At 44.8% G+C, this 7,221-nt stretch overlaps 1 long non-coding RNA gene across 3 annotated transcripts; it reads left to right on the forward strand.

Annotated features, from left to right (window-relative positions):
• Positions 1 to 565: 565 nt before the first annotated feature.
• On the forward strand, positions 566 to 4,583 carry LOC125537723 (uncharacterized). Of its 3 annotated transcripts, none has more exons than XR_015616727.1 (6): positions 566 to 954; positions 1,060 to 2,589; positions 3,250 to 3,326; positions 3,723 to 3,830; positions 3,966 to 4,178; positions 4,374 to 4,583. It is a non-coding gene; the product is annotated as an uncharacterized LOC125537723 (long non-coding RNA). The 3 variants fall into 3 exon arrangements; XR_007296071.2 differs by having other exon boundaries at positions 567 to 954; positions 1,060 to 2,593; positions 4,377 to 4,583; XR_007296070.1 differs by having other exon boundaries at positions 567 to 954; positions 1,060 to 2,593; positions 4,374 to 4,544.
• Positions 4,584 to 7,221: the final 2,638 nt, after the last annotated feature.

Here is a 7,221-nt window from a genome sequence, read left to right on the forward strand (position 1 = left end):
CTAGTGTGTAGGCGTTGCACATGATGCGATATGCAAACCCATGCACAAAGTTAATTTAACACACAGGAGAGGGCAAAGAAACAAGCAGACAAAAGAGCCTGCAGGCAGAGGTACGACGCGCAGCATGTCTGGATGGACATGTGCCTTCATGCATGCATGCATCCATGCAGGAGAAAAAGTGGTATAAGTATACTAGTATAGGTAGTATATATGAACATGGTAAGTGGAGAAAATATTTGGGCCGGGTCCACACCGTGTCATGCATGCATGGGCTTGCCCTGTAGATTATGTCCACACCGTGACGTTGGGTGAAGTCACTAGTGCAACGCCTACACGCTAGGCGCTACACTGTACAGTGTGGCGCCTAACTCTCAGGCGTTGCACATTAACTTAGCATTTTTCAGGTAGTCTAGGATGCGACGCTGGATATGCGTGTAGCGTCTCAGAGCTAGGCGTTGCACAGTATAGTGTGACGCCTAGATGTCGGGCGCTACATAAAAAGGTTAGTTGGGTGAATTTTTTTCAAACAGAGTTCAGTTTGTGAAATAGTTTTGTCCATAGGTCAGATTTATCAATTCTGCCACCCTAACCCCTCTCTCCTCTCCCTCCATTGGACCGCCGCCGCCACCTACGGCGGCCGATCCCGCCGCGACCTCCCCTCCCCTCCCACCTCAAGCCGCTCCTCCTCGCTTTCGTGGATGACCACCTGCTCCCGCCGTTCGCGCCCGCGTGCCTGCTCCTCATCTCCTCGCTCCTCGCCCGCGTATCGCAGAGCATCTCATGGCGTCCCCGGCGCGGCCAGCCTCCGTCTCTGGCCCCTTCGGCTCCGCCGCCGACCTCACCATCTTCTCCACTCCGACCACGACGCGGCGGGCGGATCCGGGCCGTGCGAGCGAGACGGCGGCCAGATCCTCGATGGCGAGGACACGCAGCGGTCCCCGCCGGCCAAATCAGGTCCGTCTCCTCCCGCAGCTGAGTCGTTTTACTGGCGATTTGCCTCGCACGACGACGACCTCTGAACCCTTCTCATTGATTTGCTTGGGCGGCCGCCTCTCCCAGCATCGACGGCGCGTGCTCAAAGCCGAGATCCGCCGCGCCAAGGCCAAGCTCCTTGAGGAGGATCCACCCAAGCTACACGCCGGCCATAGCCCCCCACCAGTGAATCTTTTCCGGCCCCGTACGTCCCCACCAGCGAAGGCGACGTCCTCACGCGGATTCGCGTCCTCCTCCCAAAGTAGCCGCCCCCGGCGAGCCATCCTAGTGGCCAGAGGAGGTGGAGGAGCACCTTCCTCCTCTCCCCCAGCGCGTGGGCCAGTGGCTGCTTCCTCTTCCCCGCCTAGAGAACGGGGTGATATTCCCCTCTCTGCCTCCAGATCCAAATCGAAGTTTTTCTATATGCATTTAGCCTCCGCTGAATCTTTGAGTTCCAGTTTCATTTGCGTGTACTTATTACAATTGGTTTGTGTCAATGCAACCTTAGTCCAGATACCATCGTTCCCAGAGAATTCAAATTTCAGTTAGTTCATGTCAGTGTGGCCTTATTAGCATGATTCGACCATGAATCCTTGATATTATCTAGTGCGGCCAATGGGTTACTCGTGGTACCGATTACTCTTATGAAATGGACAGTGCCACGTGCAAATGAACTCAAACATTTTATTTTATTTTGCGGGTACTTTGAGTCTTGACCATCCCAGGTCTGAACCCTGCAACGCAACACAACACTGGTATAGTGCATGCATCCTATTAATGCGAAGGTTTCATATATAGATTGATAATCCATGTGACTTTGACTGAATTGTTGAGTTAGTATATACTTGACCGTCTCCGTCTGGCGCCCACACTCCCTCACACTACGCGTCTTCATCCACTAGGATGGACATGCGCTACGCATTTTACGTAGTATACATCTATGGCGAGGCAGTCAGTAATCGTGGCTGAGTCATCGATACTCACCTAGCAGCCACTTGTTGGCCACTTGATTCAGAGTTTCAAACCATATAACCATGCTTTAGAAGGCTATATTTGGTAATCACCCAAAATGCCTCTCTTTTTTTAGCTGATGAATCGTCCTACATGCACAGTTTGCTTGATGTCCGTGTGTATCCAGATTCCAGAATGTTTGATTGCAACATTCTATTGAAGATAGAAGTATAGGACCAACGTACATGATCTGGAACCTTTTGGTTTCGATTAGTTGCTGCTGCTGATTTAATGCCTATGCTCACGCTGCCGTTGATTAAATGCTTATGTTGTTGCTGCATGCTTATGCTACTGATTCAATGCTTAGGAATTGATTGAATTGAACCTGTTGTAATCCTTCATGCTCTACTTTTATTTAATTTTTGGGTTTCTATTTGATTTTTAGTATATTATATACGGTTCATCTTCAGTTTCTTCTGTAACTTGCTTGGAGCTTAGAATACACAGCCCAACTAGTCTCATATACAACCAAGACCAATGATTCATGCTGAATTCTGTATATATATGTATGTGTTGGATTGGAGAACCACTCGAGGAGGGAGGGAGGAAGCATGGAAGGTCACCATGGACCTCGCCCAACTCCCACCCATCTTCCTGCCTGCAGCTGTAGGTAACCCCGTCCCTCTCCCTGCCTTGTCAGACCTGAAGATGCAGTGTCCAAGATATTCAGTGAACTGTGTGGATTCAGACAGCAATGCTTCAGTTAACTATGTTGATCATGTACTATATTGTTAATCACAAGTTACTGTTTCCTTTCACTGCGTCGTCGTGCCGGTTACTACTACTGTTCCTACATAATCACAAGCATGGATGGATGATTATCTCAGATCAGATGTTGCTAGATTACTTTCTTAGATTGCTGTTGTCACCAAGCCACACAAATCATCTAGTTATATAGAATCCGCTACGCTAGGGTGATGAATGAATGAACAAACAATAATAGGAACATGGGCACCAGGTTTTAGAGGGCTTGTGATTTTGTGGTTGCAGCAAGCCTGCCTTGTACGCCCGACGAGTTTATCCTGTGTATTTTGTCTTGCTAGACAAGTTATCCAGCAATACTAGTGCATAGTAGAAAATTATCATAGATCCTGGCTGTAACCTGCTTTTGTGCTTGTGACTTTGGCCCGCATGATTTTGTGGGGATTTGGTACCAGACTAGAGGTAGAGGCTGATGATTTCTTGTTGTTTCAGTCAAGTGCTTGATAGATAGCTGTCTCATATGCATTTTCCGTTCCTAATGGTGCTTTTTCATTTCCTTGCCAGGCCAAATAAAGGATGTTGTTCTCGGTGGAGTTGCGCTTGAGGATGAGCAGAGAGAGAAATTTAATCAAATCCAATAGGTAGGTTCTTTGTTCTTATCACATGTTGGCAGATTCTATTTGTTGTGCATATGCCAAGTGTGTCTACCTGATTGTAAACATAACTGCAATACTGTATATATGTTGACAGTCTGGTAAAAACTTGTTGTGCCTGGGTTTGTGGATCTTAAAAAAATCATCTATCCTTTCCTTACTCATACAAAAAGCCCAGCTGTTGTTCTTGTAAATACAGACGTGCATACCATCGGCACCTTTACCAAACAGAGAAGGCTCTAGCCACTTCTTATGACAAGAAAAATAGAAGTGCCCCTAAATTTAAACATGTTCCTCTTTACTGAAAACTCATTGTTCTTTTCTGAAATATTGCAAACATCGAGCAGTGGTACTAATTATATAAATTTTATATTGTCTTGGTAGCTTCACTCGTGTCTGCCACTGCTCATTGTCGTGTTGACAGAGCGTTCACCCGATGGCGGAATACCACGCCGCAGCGTGGGCAATCGGTGGTTGCGCTATATACGTGAGGTAACGAACATTACAGGCAGTGGAGAACTTTTAGCTTTTCCACACGTGTATATCTTTAGACAACTTTCAGTTTTCTTTTCATGTGCTGAAACTGAAAGAAATCTTTGATGCTAACTCTGCGTGTGATTATGGCAGTGACAAACCTGAAAACCATGACTTCGATCTGCTGAGGAAGCTTGTGTTTCCTGATGGATCAATCCTGCGAGCCAAACTGCCCGGGAGACAAACTGCACTACCGTTGTCGCGGAAATTCCGTGTGATGGAAGCTTCTAGAGCCTGCTGGTACTTCCTAGCCAGAAGCCCCACGAGCTCGACGTCCAGCCCTACAACCACCACCCCACGCACAAGGTCACTCCCTGCTCCCTCCTGTTCATTTATCTGTCCAGCGCAATCCTACATTCCTACCACTACTGTTGCTGTTGAAATCGAGATGCTACCCTCATCCTGCTGCTGTCTGTCAATCGAATAAAACTACACAGAGAATGAATGAGTTTGCAACCCTTCCTAATTTTTTGTTGTTGTTCTATTTTGAAATTGACGCAGTAGGTGCTTTGCTCTTGCTCACGTGTAGCACCATCTCCGACGCGGTGGTGCTAGTAGCAGATGTGCCATAATTCATGTGTAAGGAAATGTATTCCTGAGATGATTTTGTTATGTTATCTAAACCTGGGAGATGTGTTATGTGATGTGATATGATGGATGATTTGAATTCGACATTGAGTTTTCCTGATTTGAATATGAAACAATGTCAGATGCGTGTGTGTAACTGGATTAAAGAGGTCTTGTGCCCAAACTATTTTGTCGAAACATTTATTTCAAAATTCGAGATCTAATACTGGACAACTAATTGGGCTGAAAAAGGCCACATCCCAACAAGCATTGGTCTGTTTAAAAAGTGAAACAAAAAAAGCCTCAGAAAATAATAAAAATCAAAAAGGCCGAGGCCCCCTAATATGGAAGTATGGCCCACGCAGAAATTACCAGGAAAACATACTAAATGGGCTGAATTAATGGGCTCAGCCCATATAGACACCTAATCGGACCGGGCTGAATCTTATCAACGACCTTTTCAATTGGTCGCAATTTTGCCATGTCAGATTGCCACGTCGGATCTGACGTGGCCTGGGCAGACAGCTAGCGACCAAAACAGAAGGTCATAGAATCAATGACCTTTTGTTTTGGTCGTGGAATTCCATGACCTTCTCACAGAGAAGGTCGTTAATTTCAGTTTCCATGTCTCACAGAGAAGGTGTTAGTTTCAGTTTACGACCGTCAGCTTTTGACCATCTGTTTTTGTCACAAAAAGGTCACAAATGAAAAACAATGACCTTTTAGTGACCAATAGTGATGGTCGCAAGTTGACATATTTCTTGTAGTGGTACTTATTCAATCTCGCTTGTCTCCCTGTGTTGTTTTCATTTACCCTGTCATAGTTCTTTCTCGTGGTTATGTATCATAGATCTTATCCTTTGTTTCTCTCATGTTGCCGCATCTGTTAGCATATTGCATTTCCATCATCATTGTCAAACCTGTGATATCTTATGGTGGTACCATCATTGCCTCTTTCCTCGATAGATACGTTCCTAGATAAAGTGCTTGTTTAAGTTTTTATCTACCGAATCATATTTCCACCGCTGTGTTTGGGATCAATTTAAAACATTCAAAAGAATTTTTGAATCTCCCATTCACCCCCTCTGGTTGATATACTCTCGGTCCCAACAAGTTTCATTGTTGATGACATGACTAGGCAAGATGTTGATAAGATGAACAGTGTAAGAAAGGCTTTATCCCAAAATTTGAGTGACATAGAGGTAGCAGCAAGTAAAGTCATGCCTACTTGAACTTATGCCTATGCTTTCTGTGAAACCATTCTGTTGATGAGCATGTGGACAAGAAACATGATGGGAGATTCCTATTTGCTAAAAAAAGGAATTGAGTTTTTTGTATTCACCATGCCAATCAGATTGGTCAACAAGAATCTTACTATCTGATACGTCTCCAACGTATCTATAATTTATGAAGTATTCATGCTATGTTTAAAACAATTTTATATGGTTTCGGTATGATTTGAATGGAACTAACCCGGACTAATGCTGTTTTCAGCAGAACTGCCGTGGTGTTGTTTTTTGTGCAGAAATAAATGTTCTCCAAATGCAACGAAACTTTTTGACGATTTTTTTGGAACAAAGGAGGCACTAGAAGCTTCGTGGGAGGACCGAAAGGTGAAGGAGGTGAGCACAACCCACCAGGGCGCGCCAGGTGCCTTGCCTGTGTGGTGGTTGATAACCCACGTATAGGGGATCACAACAGTTTTCAAGGGTAGAGTATTCAACCCAAATTTATTGATTCGACACAAGGGGAGCCAAAGAATATTCTCAAGTATTAGCAGCTAAGTTGTCAATTCAACCACACCTGAAAGACTTAATATCCGCAACAAAGTATTTAGTAGCAAAGTACTATGGAAGTAGCGGTAATGGTGGAAAAAGTAACAGTAGTAGTTTTGTAGCAATTGTAACAGTGGCAACGGAAAAGTAACTTAACAAAGATCAATATGAAACAAGCTCGTAGGCAGTGGATCAATGATGGATAATTATGTTGGATGGCATTAATCACGCAACGGTTATAACATAGGGTGACACAGAACTAGCTCAAACTCATCAATATAATAATGTAGGCATGTATTTCGAATAGTCATACGTGCTTATGGAAAAGAACTTGCATGACATCTTTTGTCCTACCCCCCCAGTGGTAGCGGGGTCCTATTGGAAACTAAGGGATATTAAGGCCTCCTTTTAATATAGTACCAGACCAAAGCATTAGCACTTAGTGAATACATCAACTCCTCAAACTACGGTCAACACCGGGAAGTGTACTGACTATTGTCACTCCGGGGTTGCCGGATCACAACACGTAGTACGTGACTATAACTTGCAAGATAGGATCAAGAACACAAATATATTCATGAAAACATAATAGGTTCAGATCTGAAATCATGGCACTCGGGCCCTAGTGACAAGCATTAGGCATAGCAAAGTCATAGCAACATCAATCTTAGAACATAGTGGACACTAGGGATCAAACCCTAACAAAACTAACTCGATTACATGGTAAATCTCATCCAACCCATCATGGTCCAGCAAGCCTATGATGGAATTACTCACGTACGGCGGTGAGCATCATGAAATTGGTGATGGAGGATGGTTGATGATGACGATGGCGACGATTTCCCCTCTCCGAACCCCAAAACTGACTCCAGATCTGCCCTCCCGAGGAAGAACAGGGCTTGGTGGCGTCTCCGTATCGTAAAACGCCATGAATCCTTCTCTCTAATTTTTTTCTCCCCGAACGTGAATATATGGAGTTGGAGTTGAGGTCGGTGGAGGTCCAGGGG

This window comes from Triticum urartu, chromosome 2A, assembly GCF_056163025.1.
Source record: "Triticum urartu cultivar PI428250 chromosome 2A, HENAU_Tu73, whole genome shotgun sequence".
NCBI classification, from domain to species: Eukaryota; Viridiplantae; Streptophyta; class Magnoliopsida; order Poales; family Poaceae; genus Triticum; species Triticum urartu.